At 48.9% G+C, this 15,173-nt stretch overlaps 1 protein-coding gene and 4 non-coding genes across 9 annotated transcripts in view; all 5 read right to left on the reverse strand.

Moving 5' to 3' along the window:
• LOC102463552 (uncharacterized) overlaps window positions 1–15,173 on the reverse strand; it is a 587,148-nt gene that overhangs the window by 351,620 nt on the left and 220,355 nt on the right. The window lies entirely within an intron of this gene.
• On the reverse strand, window positions 1,981–2,052 carry TRNAC-GCA (transfer RNA cysteine (anticodon GCA)). Its single transcript has one exon. It is a non-coding gene; the product is annotated as a tRNA-Cys (tRNA).
• TRNAG-UCC (transfer RNA glycine (anticodon UCC)) lies at window positions 3,691–3,762 on the reverse strand. Its single transcript has one exon. It is a non-coding gene; the product is annotated as a tRNA-Gly (tRNA).
• On the reverse strand, window positions 5,503–5,574 carry TRNAC-GCA (transfer RNA cysteine (anticodon GCA)). The gene has a single exon. It is a non-coding gene; the product is annotated as a tRNA-Cys (tRNA).
• On the reverse strand, window positions 10,284–10,355 carry TRNAG-UCC (transfer RNA glycine (anticodon UCC)). The gene has a single exon. It is a non-coding gene; the product is annotated as a tRNA-Gly (tRNA).

Consider the following 15,173-nt stretch of genomic DNA (forward strand, 5'->3'; position numbering starts at 1 on the left):
TGCCTGGGTTGCTACAGCTAATTAAAAGGTTCACAGCTCTGGTCCCTACCAGACAGCACTGCAACTGTGAGCCATCAGCCATTTAAAGATCCTACTGCCTGAGCCACCACCTGGAAATTCAGGGCCATGGGCAGCAGGATGTAAATAGAATGCAGCCAGATGCAGTTCTTGGGCTGGATCCAGCCCCCATGCCATAATTTGCCCAGCCCTGATGGAGAGGAATGCCTATGTAGCCCTTGTGCCAAGTAGGGCCGGCATCAACCAGGGCCGGGTTCAATATCTAGGGGTTCCTTTTCATCCATCTCACACAGAACCGGCTCGAGCCCCCACCCAGTAGCCTGGGAAATTCACACCCCTGGGAGCCTCTGAGAGGCAATACTTCCCCACTCGCAAGCACAGAGTCTGAGCAAAGAAAAGACTTTTAATGAAAGAGAGAGAGAGAGGTCACATGGCATTAACTTGGGAAAATACCACAACCAGAGTTCATAACCAACCCATGAGTAACCATCCCAGCTGAAATGGATTAAGCAATGTCCTTTGCTTGTCACGCTCAGTAGTTCAACAATGTAAGGGTCCCTTTCACCTACCCAAACTTTCTCCGTACCCCACTTCAAACATCCCACTTTCAGCTCTGTCCAGTCAGTGTTCACTCAGACACATCACCCTGATGACTCACTCATTGAGCCAGAGGCCATGCCACCTTTGTGGTGTTCCTGTGGTCCGCTTGCTCCAGCCAGCTATCTTGCTGGCTGCCTACTCCTGCCAGCTGCCTTGCTCGCCACCTGCCACTGTTCCTACTGGCTGGCCACCGGTCACAGTGAGTCTGGCTCCAGGCCAAACCAGTGACTTCAGCTCTTAGTGATTTCAACTCTGAGCCACCACTTAGGCTGACCAAAAGATTCCAGCTACTACTGGAATAGGAAAAAGACTCCTCATAAAGTCAGGGAGGGAAAGGAGGTTGGTTGAATCAGTCTTACAGCTAACACCTGGCAGACATGAAGCTGGCCAGCCCAGCCCCAACTCATCTACTCAACTCTGGAAGAGGGAGGTTTATTCATCTGAGACCCTGTACAATGATGGTGTCTCTCCTGCAAGTACTGGTGTCATATTTACAGGTCCTACATTTAGGGGTCGCATGGTTTGTGGCCCCACAACAGCCAAATTAGTTACAAACCACCAGGTTCCATTCTGACAATTCACCCTCAATCAGCCCTCGCTGAATTGAATTTATATAACCACACCCCGGATTCCTTCCCCATTCCGGCATGAGCTGTATTTACATATCAACAGTTGATTAGCTTGCAGGACTAAACAATTTGAGTGAGCATACCCACCCCCAGGGCTGCTCTCTCCTTTCAGCTGGCTGCGTTGCAAGCAGTCATTCAGCCCCTGCTTACACCTACATCAGGGTTACTCAATTTTGGAAGCCCCAGGGGCCACAGTGATACTCACAGCACATGCCCAGAACCACAGTTTAAGTGTGGTTGCATATACATGCAAATATATATACAAATATAAGCAAATAGCTTCTTTCACACTGACGAGCATGAATACAAAGATTAAGGCTTAAGCTGCAGCACAGGACCCAAACATGGTCAGTGTGAGATAGTCAGCACCTCACAGGCTGTGCCCAGAAGGCTAAGCAGCCAGCACTTCCCAAATACCCCAGCGCTCCCTGGGGGCTAGGAACACCGACACCCTGTACCCCTCTCATCCACTCAGCCCCTCCCCTTGCATCTTTCAGTGCTCACCTCCTCCCCAGCAGAAGCTTCACTGTTTTGTGGAGCATGTTCCCAGTGGAGGCCATGTTCAAAAGATCCCACCTGTGGGCCCCGTGTTGAGCCTCACGTAAAACCAAGTAGCATCATGGGCCACAAGCAACCCAATGGCCATGTGTTGAGTAGCCCTGGCTTAGCTATGGAACTTGTCCCTGGCTGTTGCTGATGGCACCTGGCAGAATGGTTACAAAAGTCACAGCTAAGGGAGCACCTGGATTTGAACCAGGAACCTCTTAATCTGCAGTCAAATGCTCTACCACTGAGCTACACTCCCTCACATCATGCGAATGTGTAATTTTGAGGTTTATAAAGGGCACACCCTTCCCCAAAGCTCAGGTGGAAATGCATATAAATACTACAGCATGCACAAACCCTACAGCTGTTCACTCTCACCACAACATGCAACAGCTTTTCTGGGAACACACACTGCTCCCCTTTTCTCCAGCATTCCTCCAAACCTCAAAGGTACAGGCTTCCAGCAAGTCCAGTCCCAATGATGCTCCCCCTTTTTAATATTTTGTAAGCTTGTAGGGAGCATGGATCAGCACTCATGTCACTTTGTGGACTGTAGCCCATCATGCTGCTGGTCTTACTGTCCCATGGCGCATTGCTGTAGATAAAATAATAGAGATATACCTGTCTCCTAGAACTGGAAGGGACCTTGAAGGGTCATCGAGTCCAGTCCCTTACCTTCACAGCAGGACCAAGTACCATCCCTATAAAACCCAGCCTTCTATCTTTACGTTCTTGCAATTGTCATTGTCCCAGCTGCAGGGCCGGGGGACAGGAGCAGAGCAGGGCAGAGAAGCAGCAGCTGTCAGGCCTGTCCCTACACTCACAGGTGGCAGCACACAGCAGAAGGGAGGAGACCTGAGGAAAATGGTGGTATAGCCTCCACTCCCACCCCTTATATCCACTAGAGGAGCAGACAAAATAGGATCAAACAGCAGCATGGTTTGGTGGTGCCAGGAAAATGGGATGTGCCTGGAATAGGATTGCTTCTCATAAAACCATACAGGAAAGAGACAGAATCACCAGGCAGGTGAAGGAGACGCCAGAGGCACCCCCTCTCCGGTACTGTCCCAAACTCAAGCCTCCCACCTGCCCAAGCCCCCTTATGGGGAGGACAGAGGGTTAGGCTGAAGTGCTCCTCCCCGAATTCCTATGTGACTATGGCTGACTGTTGCCCTTTTTGAGGGTGGAATGGGAAAGTGCACAGTTTTCTGCATTCCTCACTCTGGCTGGGGAGCGCAGAGGGAGAGGAATTTAGACCTGCCTCAGCCAGGGGACATGTACCACTCCCATGGTTGTGCCCACTGGAGGTGCAGGAGCCATGGAGAGGCACTTCCCACCTGGCCCAAACTACTTACATCACAAACCTTGATAGCACCAAAGACATCTTCAACCATGGGTTCAGCAAGTGCAGAACGACTGCAGAAAGTGCCTTCAGCAGATTGAAGAGTGACTGGTGCTGCTTTTTTTGGGCAGTTAGACATCGAGGAGCAAAATACCCCCATAGTCATAGCAGCCTGCTCTGCTCTGCCCACCGTTTGTAAAGTCATGGGGGGTGGGATTTCCCTAGGGGTAGCTCATTGAGGTGGATCATTTGGCAATTGATTACAGCAGTCAGGTACCAGGACAATTAGAGGGGCTCAGCTGGTGAAGGGGACAGGCTATTTGAATCAGGGAGGTTTGAAGCAGCATTTTGATTTGACCCTTACTATTATGTCTTCCTACACTCTAGAGGCAGTTAATTGTACCCCAGTGTATTGATCCCTGGGCATTCATCCAGAAGATTGTGAGGATGCGTGCTGTGATTTGGACCTTTATTTTTCCCATTCTGTTGATAAAGGGGTTATAACAAAGTGAATGAAATTAAACCAGCTCCAGACCAGGAAAAGCAAGTTTTCCTTGCATTGGCTGGGAATCGAACCCAGGTCAACTGCTTGGAAGGCAGCTATGCTCACCACTATACCACCAATGCCCTTGTTTTGGCTATGCATCAAGGGCAAGCTGGATTGGCTGGAGGCACCATGTTTACACAGGATTTCTCAGTGACTGGAAGATGAGACGGGCTGCAGGCTGGTGTGGAGGCACAACAGGCATAATATAGGAGGCAGGTAGTGTGCAGGAGGAGAGTGAAGGTGAGCATGTGGGGTTTGATTGGGAGGTGGTGTGTAGAATTGGGCTGGGGTTGGAGGTCTGGGCAGGATGAGCCAGTGCATTCCTGTCCCTACCTAGCACACTGTCCAGGCGTTGAGTTCAGATGGCTCCCTGCTGCCCTCACCTTTCAGGAGCTACTCCCATTGACTGTGATTTTCAGCCAGTGGAAGCAATGGGGATGGTACCTGCAAGCAAGCACAGGGCAGAGCTTCCCAGTGCTCCGCATCCCAGAGCCTATCCCCCACATGCTGCCAGCAAAGGTGGAGTTTTGGGAGGGTGGCAGCAGCTGTGTGTACCAGGACATGGCTTCCTTTTCTTCCCAGTCCCTGGACTATCAAGGAGCAAGGGCAAAGTACTTGCATTGCCTGTGTGAGCAGGGTCTGAATCAATGCTTCCATTACAGCCAAATAGAATGGGCAAGGAATCCTGGGTGTCATTATGTTCATTCAGTTTGCTTGCACCTGCTAGATATTCAACAGTTGTTATGTAAATATGGCTCATGATGGAATGGGAAAGTGATCCTGGGTATGATTATGTAACCTTTCTGCTGGGAAGGCCCAGCAGCAACCAGGGCCGGGTTCAATATCTAGGGGTCCATCTCACACAGAACCGTCTCGAGCCCTCACCGAGTAGCCTGGGAAATTCACACACCTATGGGCGCCTCTGAGAGGCAATGCTTCCCCGCTCGCAAGCACAGAATCTGAGTGTAGAAAAGAAACATTTAATGAAACAGAGAGAGAAGTCACAAGGCTTTAACTTGGGAAAATACCACAAACAGAGTTCATAGCCCAAACCATGAGCAACATCCAACGCCCCAAGGCTACGTCTACACTGGCAGCTTCTTGCACAAGAACTCTTTTGAGGAAGAGTTCTTGTGCAAAACTCTTCCACAAAAGAGAGAGTCTACACTGGCATGCGCTTTTGCGCAAGAGCATCTATGCCAGTGTAGACGCTCTCTTGTGCAAGAAAGCTCTGATGGCCATTTTAACCATAGGGGCTTCTTGAGCAAGAAATTCACGGTGCCTGTGTACATTGGCCTCTTCTGGAAGAGCTCTTGCGCAAGAGGGCTTATTCCTCATGGGGAGAGGAATAACTCTTCCAGAAGAAGCCCTGTTTTACAACGCTGTACTGTAAATTTACTTCTGGAAGAACACTCGTGCAGTGTAGAGAGCCAGCACGTTTTTGCAGAAGAACGGCTGTTCTTGTGCAAGAAGCTGCCAGTGTAGACATAGCCCAAAAGTGTCTGGAGTCCAGCAGCCCAGCACTCCCTTGGGGCTCAGAACACGGACACTCTGTACCCCTCTCATCCACTAAGCCCATCCCCTTGCATCTTTCAGTGCTCGCCTCCCCCCCAAGAAGAAGCTTCACCGTTGTGGAGCATGTTCCCAGTGGAGGCCATATTCAAAAGATCCCACAGGTGGGCCCCATGTTGAGCCTCCCATGAAACCAAGTAGCATTGTGGGCCACAAGCAACCCAATGGCCAGGTGTTGAGTAGCCCTGGAACTTGTTCCTCGCTGCTACTGCCGGTACCTGGCAGAATGGTTACAAAAGTCACATTAAAGGGAGCACCTGGATTTGAACCAGGGACCTCTTGATCTGCAGTCAAATGCTCTACCACTGAGCTATACTCCCTTATGTTGCATTAGCCTCTAATTTTGAGATTTATAAAGGGCACACCCTTCCCCAAAGCTCATGTGGCAATGCATATAAGTACTACAGCTTGCACAATCCCCACACCTGTTCACACTCACCACAACATACAACAGCTTTTCTGGGAACACACACTGCTCCCCTGCTCTCCAGCATTCCTCCAAACCTCAAAGGTACAGGGTCCCTGAACTCCTTAATTTCCACAGTATTCATCCATTAATTCCCCCAATAAATTGCATTCTGACCAGAAACACAGAGAACACCTTGGCCTGTACACCCAGCCCTGCAGAGGAATGGGGCACCAGCAAGTCCAGTCCCAATGCTGCTCCCTCTTTTTAATATTTTGTATGCTTGTGGGAAACATGGATCAGCACTCATGTCACTTTGTGGACTGTAGCCCATCATGCTGCTGGCCTTACTGTCCCATGGCGCATTGCGGTAAATAAAATAATAGAGATATACCTGTCTCCTAGAACTAGAAGGGACCTTGAAAGGTCATCGAGTCCAGTCTCCTGCATTCACAGCAGGACTAAGTACCATCCCTATAAAACCCAGCCTTCCATCTTTGCTTTGTGGCATTTTTCATTGTCCCGGCTGCAGGGCCAGGGGGGCAGGAGCAGAGCAGAGCAGGGCAGAGAAGCAGCAGGTGTCAGGCCTCTCCCTGCAATCACAGGTGGCAGCAGACAGCAGAAGGGAGGAGACTTGAGGAAAATGGTGGAATAGCCCCCACTCCCACCCCTTATATCCACTAGAGGAGCAGAGAAAATAGGATCAAATGGCAGCATGGTTTGTGGTGCCAGGAAATTGGGATGTGCTTGGAATGGGATTGCTTCTCATAAAACCATACAGGAAAGAAACAGCATCAGCTCACAGGCTCTGCCCACAAGTCTAAGCAACAGCCAGCACTTCCCACAGTGCCCCAGCGCTCCCTGCTGCTAGCAATACTGACACCCTTTACCCATCTGATCCAGCCAGCCCGTCCACTTGCATCTGTCAAATGCTCACCCTCACACACAGGACATGTCTCGCCATTGTGGAGCATGTTCCCAGTGGAGGCCATGTTCAAAGGATCCCACCTGTGGGCCACGTGTTGAGCATCACGTGATACCAAACCGCACCGTGGACAGCAAACAAACAGGCCACAGGTCTCATGCTGAGTAGGCCTGGCCTAAATATTGAACTTAGCCCTAACTACTGATAGAGCTACCTAGCAGAATGGTTACAAAGTTACACCTAAGAGAGCACCTGCATTTGAACCAGGGACATCTTGATCTACTATCAAAAGCCCTAGGACCACACAATGCTCCCTGGAACTGCACTACAAGATAATGTTGAGGTTCATAAAGGGCACACCCTTCCCCAAAGAGGTGCTCATGTGGAATAGCATATAAATACAACAGCTCGCGCAATCCCCACACCTGTTCACTCTCACCACAAACACACAACAGCTTTTCTGAGAACACAGAAAAGCTCTGGGCTTAGTCCACAGGGGGAGGGGGTATTGGGGTCCAGGAGGGCTTTCAGGTTGCAAGCTCTGGCAAGTGGGAGGAGAAGGGACGCTCTGTCATCAGCGCCGCCATCTTTCTCCCTCCCATACTATGCATAGCAAGCAGGAAGCTTCTGGGGGTGCAGCTTCAAGGCAGAGGGCTGGAGAGTGGGGGGAGAGGCAACTAACGTGACAGCACACGATACCTTCCTGGCCAAACCAGCCAGGATCGCCTCTCAGGGGCTCCAAGATCTACCAGTAGATCCCAATCTACTGGATGGTGACCACTGCCCTAAGGGTACTCGTACCACAAGTTGAGAAACACTGCTCTAGGATAAACCACCTCCATGAGGAGGGTAGCTAACAGCGGTGAGAGCACATTTACAATGCTGCTTTACAGATCTGTCTCTTGTGGCACTGAGGGGAGGAATTCACATGCCTAAATGAGAAAATTACAACAGAGCTGAATTCCCTGTGGGGACAAGCCCAAACCAGGCTCCCGTGGGCAACCAGGATGGTCTGACACTAAAGTTGCAGCCTCCAGATTTAGAAGCTTTTACAGTTGCCAGGTTTCAAACCTACACAGGCAAACCCCAAGAGCTTGCTAGTCCAGCACCTTAACCACTCAGCCACAGCTACTTCAGTCAGGCCATTTTTTCTGACACTTTGCTTCTGATCTCATGGATCTATCATTTCCTGTTCTGTTCTCAGACTGGCTTTCAATCACTCGCTCACTGCTCTGCCCTTGGGTATGACCATGGCTTCAGGACAAAGATTCTTGCCCTTTCCCTTCAGACTGGCTGAGTGTGGCTAATGGCATCACTGTACATTGTCCATTCCCTGCCTTGACAGTGCCTTTCCCAGTTACATCTCCAGCACATCAGGAATTCCAAGAGCAGGGGGCAGGTTTTCTCTGGGGCTCTCAGCTTTGCAGTGTTTAAAAGCAAAATATGCATTGGATGTTGAGGTTTATCTGTTGGTGGGAATGGAAGGATGGACATAAGAGTTTTAAGCACAAAGTGAAATTACCAATTTAAAAAAAAAGAAAGTGCATGTAAAAACATTGGCTGCCAAAAAAGAATGATTGACAGGTCGTATGCCCTGTCTACACTATAAGGATTTCTCTATATATTACACCAACAATCAAAAAACCCTGCTCTAATTACATTGCTCATGCACGGACACAGCACACTCCTCCTGTCTCCAGAGCGTCCGCTGTTGGTGCTCTCACATCAACAGAGACAGCAGGGACTGTGTGCAGCTATCCCACTGTGCTACTCAGTGCCGTCCTGCCCATAGTACGGTTTGGGGTGAGCACCCTAAGCCCCGCACAGTGTGGGGTCCTGTGGTGGCTGCTTCAACCATCCTAAGGACGAATCCCAGGGCAGCCTGGGAGATTACCTGAGGGAAGGTCCTGGTGTGGGGCAACAGCAGAGGTCGGCCCCATCACTCACTGCGGCGGTGGAGCAGGGCCAACCCAGCAGCCTTCTCCGTTCCACCCTGCCCCCGTGCTCTCCAAGCCCATTGCGCTCAGCTTCACTGCAGCAGCAGGAAGCAAAGTGCACTGGTCTCAGGGCATTCTGCTTCCTGCCACCAGAGGGAAGCGGGGTGCAGCAGGCTGGGACAAGGTGGCAGGGCAGAGTAGGCTATCAGGCCACTCTGGGTACCACAGTCGTGCCGAGTGCCAGAGGGGGTGTCAATCACTGCTGCTGCCCTGCCCCAGGTCCCTCATAAGTCCCAGGCTTGCGTTACTCAGGGGAGGGGGTGGAGAAAGGATGGGGAGGAGCAAATATGAGGTGTGGTCTGGGCCTGCTGTGGAGGTGAGGGGGGTTCTTTGGCCTCCAAGCCTCACTTGGGTCAGTCCTGGTGCTACTCATCACTTTCTGCAACCGGAGTTGTCGGAAGGTTTGTATTGTAGCTGCAAGGAACATAAGATTTCAGCAAAGGTGACTAGAACACAGGGTGCAGGGAAGATGTGTGTAATGGGCGGGGAGAGCACACTGAGCAGAAGAAAAGTGAAAATAACATTGGAAAAGTATGAAAAAGACCACTGACAATAGATTCAAACTGCAGCAGAATTCAGTGGTGCCAGAAAATGGGATGTGCCTGGAATGAGATTGCTTCTCAGAAAACCATACAGAACAGAGACAGAATCATCAGGCACAAGAAAGAGTTTGGCTGGGGGCGTCCCTCCCTGCAATACTGTTCCAGACTTGGGCATCCCACACCTTAGGCAGGACAGGGGATGGGACTGAAGCATTCCTTCCCCAGTTCATATGGGACTATTGATCACTGTTCCCCTTTGTGAGTGAATGAGTGAGGGGAAAGTGCAGTTTTCTGCATTCCTTATTCTGGCTGGGTAGCACAGGGGACAGAGGAACTTAGAACTGCCCCAGCCAGGGGACATGTACCACTCCCATGGTTGTGTCCGCTGGAGGTGTAGCAACCTTGGAGAGACACTTCTCACCTGACTCAAGGTGCTTACATCACAAATCTTGATAGCACCAAAGAGGTTCAAGAAGTGCAGAGTGACTGCAGAATGTGCCTTTTACATCTCAGATGTCCCACATCTTCTTCCAACTCCACTTCCTCATCCATCACTTTGTCCTTGGAGTTGACACTTCTGGACATTATTTCCAACTCCAGCTTCTGGTAAGCCTGCCATGGCTCCTTGATTGTACCTGCATTCTTTTTCATGGCTCTTTCCATCTATGCCATGAGCTGTCTGCCCGTTGGTATCTAAGTAACTATGCAAGGACTGGAGCTGGAACTGCATAGCCTCCTCTCCTCGCAGACCCAGCAAGTCCAGTGTTCTCTAGACAGGAGCATATTTGCTTTAGAAAGCCACCATGATCAATAGGGAACTTGCAATGAGAATTCACCAAGCCAAGCAAATAGGAAGAAGAATTTCAAAATTTCCTAGGGTTTTGAAGGGAAGGGCTGCATATACCTGTAGGGAAGTGGAGTTCAAACTGCTGACCAGAATGGCCATGATGGGAATAGTGAGATATCTCCTGGAGGATCGCTAGGCTCACTAAATGCAGTAAATTGTACCCAATGTATAGGTCGTTGGGCATTCATTCAGCAGATTGTGAGGACATGCCCTGTAATTGGGAACTTTAATTTTCCCATACTGTTGATAAAGTGGTTATAAGAAAGTAAGAGAAATTAGACCAATTCCAGACTAGGAAAAGTGACTTATCACTGCATTGGCTGGGAATCGAACCCAGGTCAACTGCTTGGAAGGCAGCTATGCTCACCACTATACCACCAATGCCCTTGTAATAGCTGGCTCTCATGAGCTATGTAAATGACTCCTTGACACAGCCCACATGAGCAAGCTGGAATTAGCTGGAGGCAGCTTGTTAACACTGGGCAGAGAGGTTTCCTCTGACTGGAAGATGGGACAACAGGCTGGGGTGGAGGTGCAACAGGCACACTATCAGAGGGAGATAGGGTGCAGGAGACAGGTGAGGATGAGAGTGTGAGATCTGGGTGGGTGGTGGTATGCAGAATTGGGTAGGGGTTGGAGGTTGGGGAAGGATGGGGCAGTGCATTGGCGTCCCTGCCTAGCATGCCGTCCAGGGTTTGGGTTCAGATGGCTCCCTGCTGCCCTGACCTTTCAGGAGCTACTGACATTGGCTGTGATTCTCAGCCAGTGGGACCAATGGAGCTGGCACCTGCATGCAAGCACAAGGACAGAGCTTCCCCGTGCTTCTAATCCCACGGACAATCCCCACACGCTGCCAGCAAAGGTAGGGTTGTGGAGGGTGAGAGGTCACACAGCTGTGTGGACCAGGACATGGCTTCCTTTTCTTCCCATTCCTTGGACCAGTGTTTCCCAATTTTATTTGGCCACAGAACCCTTTCAGTTTAAAAGAATTTCAAGAAACCTCAGAATTAGTTGACCAAAAAAAAAAAGTGTTTGGGGGAGTGCCAGCTACTCGCAGAACCCTAACTTTCACTTTGCAGAACCCCAGGGTTCCATGGAGTACCAATTGGGAAACACTGCCCTAGACTATCAAGGAGGAAGGGGAAAGTACTTGCGTTCCATGTGTAAGTAGTGTCTGAATCAATGCTTCCACTACAGCTGTGGTTCTCAACTGGTGGTCCATGGTGACTTTTTCGATGGTCCACAGGAACATTGTCCAAAGTCACACGGCGTGAGCAGGTGCTGCCATTAGGCTGTTTTACACCGTGTTCACAAGAACGTGGTGCCATCATCCATAGCGTCACCTATGATGCAACCATGTTGTGTTGCCAGTAACTTCCGTCTAAGGCTCTGAGCGTCAGTGTAGCTGCCACCATCATGCTGAGCAGTTGCTGTGTCATTTGTCCTGTGCTACTTGTGCTGTTTTACAGGTGTGGTGTAGTTTGTTTATAATGGCAACGACAGGAAGAAATGTCGAGCGCAAGTATTCAGAGGACTACATCAAATTCGGCTTCACTTGTCAAGAAAAAGAAGGCGTCGATTTGCCACAATGTGTTATTTGTTTCAAAGTCTTGGGAAATGATTCAATGAAGCCGGCTAAGCTGAAACTCCATCTCAAAAAGTGTCACCCCAACTTGTTGCAAAAGGATGAAGATTATTTTGAGTGGCGGTTATCAGGTCTGAAACGGCAGTGCCTTGACTCATCAAGTGCATTCTACAATAAGACAAGCAATGCAGTGCGTGCTTCCTACATTGTTGCATACAAAGTTGCACAGGTCAAGAAGCCTCACACCATTGTAGAGCAACTTGTGCTCCCCTGTGCAAAAGAGATGGTGTGGCTTGTTCTTGGCAAGGAAGCAGCAAGGAAGCTGAATGATATATCTGTCTCTAACGACACAGTATCAGTGAACAAGTTGTGGATGAAATAAAGAAGTCTCCATTGTTTGCCATACAACTAGATGAATCAGCCAACGTTGCATTGTGGTCTCAGCTATTGGTGTTCTCACGATACATGGTTGAGGGAGACTTCAGAGACGAGTTTCTTTTTTGTAAGACTCTTGATACCAACACAAAGGCTCAGGATGTGATGGAAATTGTTAACAATTTCTTTGAAGTATATGGTCTGGATTGGGTAAATCTTGTGGGTGTCACCACTGATGGTGCACCTGCCATGCTGGGCTCAAGATCCGGCTTCCAAATGCTGGTGAAACAGCGCGCTCCAATGGTAACCGGAATTCATTGCTTCATTCATAGGGAAGCTCTGGCATCAAAAACATTGCCTGATAACTGAACGCCGTTTTCAAAGGGTTGGTGAAAGTGGTGAATCATATCAAATCATTGGCTCTAAACACCAGGCTGGACATGGGTTCCAACTTTGATGTGTTGTTGTTCTACACTTCTGTACGGTGGTTGTCAGCAAGGAACGTACTCAACAGAGTTTTTCAATTGAGAGAGGAGCTGGGTTTACTTCTCCAGGCTCAAGGGAAAGAGGAATTCTGAAATGTCCTGATGCAGTCAAATTTAGAACTTGCGTCTCTTGTCGATATTTTTGGAATCTTGAACAAACTGAATCTTCAGCTGCAAGGGAAAGGTGCAAATCTGTTCTTTCACCAAAGCATCATCAAGGCTTTTCTTGACAAATTGGAACTCTGGATCGTAAGAGTCGAAGACAATAATTTGGTTCAATTTCCATATATGGATGCCATGCTTGGGAAAAAGGAAGCCTTTCGGACACAAATTCTCCATCATTTATGGAAGCTCCAAGATGAATTCCAACGATACTTTCTGGAGGTGGACAGGACAAGGGAAGGATTATCTTTCATAAGGAATCCATTTACAATAGATGTTAATAGTGTTCCAGAGGATCTGCAGGAGGAATACTTGGATCTGAAAAATGATTTTGTGGCTCAAGACGTGTACCAGCAGTCTATCATAGAGAAATTTTGGGCCAGCATGACCAGGAGTTACCCAAATCTGTCAGCACACGCAGTCAGATTTCTTTTGCCATTTGCATCAACTTATATGTGTCAGACTAGATTTTCATGTTTGTTGCCCGTTAAGTCCAAACAGGAATCGGCTTGCAGTGAAAAGCGATATTCGTTGTGAATTATCAACTACCACTCTAAACATTTAAAAGCTTGTCAGTGACAAGAGAATCCAAAAATCTGTTAGTAAGAAATAAATTTCAAACCAAAATGTTCCTTGTCTGCTCTTTTTTATCATGTCTCAAAAAGGAGGTAGTCCACAAAAATTTTTTGATTGGCCTCATGGTCCGTGGGCTGAAACGAGTTGAGAACCACTGCACTACAGCCAAATGGAACAAGGAAGGAATCCTGGGTGTGGTTATGTTTACTCAGTTTGCTTAGACGTGCTAGATATTCAGCCATTGTTAGGTAACAGTTCATGCTAGAATGGGAAAGTAAACCTGGGTGGCACCTGCAAGTGAGTGAAATTAAACTGATTCCAGACCAAGAAAGGAGACTTGCATTGGCTAGGAACCAAACACAGGTCAATTGCTTGGAAGGCAGCTATGCTAAACACTATACCATGAATGCACTTGAGCTGCAAGTGTCTCCTGAGCTCTGAAAATGACTCATTCACACAGACCTCATGAGCAGGCTGGAGTGGCTGGAGGCAGCTTGTTAACACTGGGAAGACAGGTTTCATCAGTGACTGGAAGTTGAGACAGGGGCTGCAGGCTGGGGTGGGGGTGCGACAGGTACAATATAGAAGACTGGGAGGGTGCAAGAGGAGGGTGCAGAAGGAGGCGGAAGGTGAGATTGTGGGATCTGGGTGGGCAGTGGTGTGCAGAATTGGGCTGGGGTCAGAGATCTGGGCAGGATGGGGCAGTGCATTGGAGTCCCAACCTAGCACACTGTCTAGGGGTTGAGTTCAGATGGCTCCCTGCTGCCCTCACCTTTCAGGAGCTACTCCTATTGGCTGTGATTTTCAGCCAGTGAGAGCAATGGGGGTGGCACCTGCAAGCAAGCACAGGGACAGAGCTTCCCCATGCTGCTGATCCCAGAGCCAATTCCCTACACACTGCCAGCAAAGGAGGAGTTTCGGGGGGGCAGCAGCTTGTGTGTTCCAGGACACGGCTTCCTTTTCTTCCCATTCCCTGGACTATCAAGGAGCAAGGGGAAAGTACTTGCATTCCGTGTGTAAGCAAGGTCTGAATCAATGCTTCCATTACAGCCAAATGGGATAAGAAAGGAATTCTGTTATGGTTATGTTCACTCAGTTTGCTTAGACCTCCTAGATATTCAACAGTTGTTATGTAAATACAGTTCATGCTAGAATGGAAAAGTAATGCTGGGTATGATTATATAAATACAGTTCTCCCAGTTTGCTTAGGCCTGCTAGATATTCAGTTGTTAGAATGGTGTTTTGCCCATGGTAACCAATTCAGCTGTTGTGGAGTCACAAACCGTGTTAACACTAAATGCAGGAATTGTGAGATATGACCATCAATGCTTGCAGTTATTGGGGGAATGCAGAAAAGTCAGATTGTGTTTAACCCAGTTCAAAGGAGAGAAACTATCAGTGTAAAGAATCTCTGATGGACAAGCCTTCCTCTGTCAGACTCTGTGAAGTTAGCTGGGACAGGGAGAAGGGTAGAGCTCTGAACCAGCAGGCTGCATGCCTTCCAGATGTGAGCTGTAAGATTGGTTCAACCTGTTTCTCTTACCCACCTCCCTCCAATGATAGAATTAAAACAGATTCTAGAAGGAGTCTATTTATTATTTGAAAAATGTATTTCAGGGGATGCTGGAATCTTTTGGTTAGACTGTGCTGGGGGCCAAGATCTGAAATCACTTAAAGGCTGAAATTGCAGAGAGCAACTTTGGCCCAGAGAAAAATCCATCATAAGGCCAGCAGCAGCAGCCAGTGTGAGCAGCGGCAGTGGTCTGCAGTATGCTTCCAGGAGCAGCAGTTGGTGAAAGCAGCGGCAGATGGCCAATAGGGCGGCTGGTGGGAGCAGCCAGCAGGAGCAGCACATAGGTGGCATTGCCACATGCTCAATTGCCACATGCTCATCATCATGATGATGTACCTATGAACTCTGAGTCTGCATGGACTGGACAGAGGCATGAGTGGGATGTTTGAAGTAGGGGAAAACACACTATATGAGTTGGGGGTTGGATTAAAGATCTTTAAGCAAAA

The sequence above is a fragment of the Pelodiscus sinensis genome, chromosome 22, assembly GCF_052426305.1.
Source record: "Pelodiscus sinensis isolate ZL-2025 chromosome 22, ASM5242630v1, whole genome shotgun sequence".
In the NCBI taxonomy this organism is placed as follows: Eukaryota; Metazoa; Chordata; order Testudines; family Trionychidae; genus Pelodiscus; species Pelodiscus sinensis.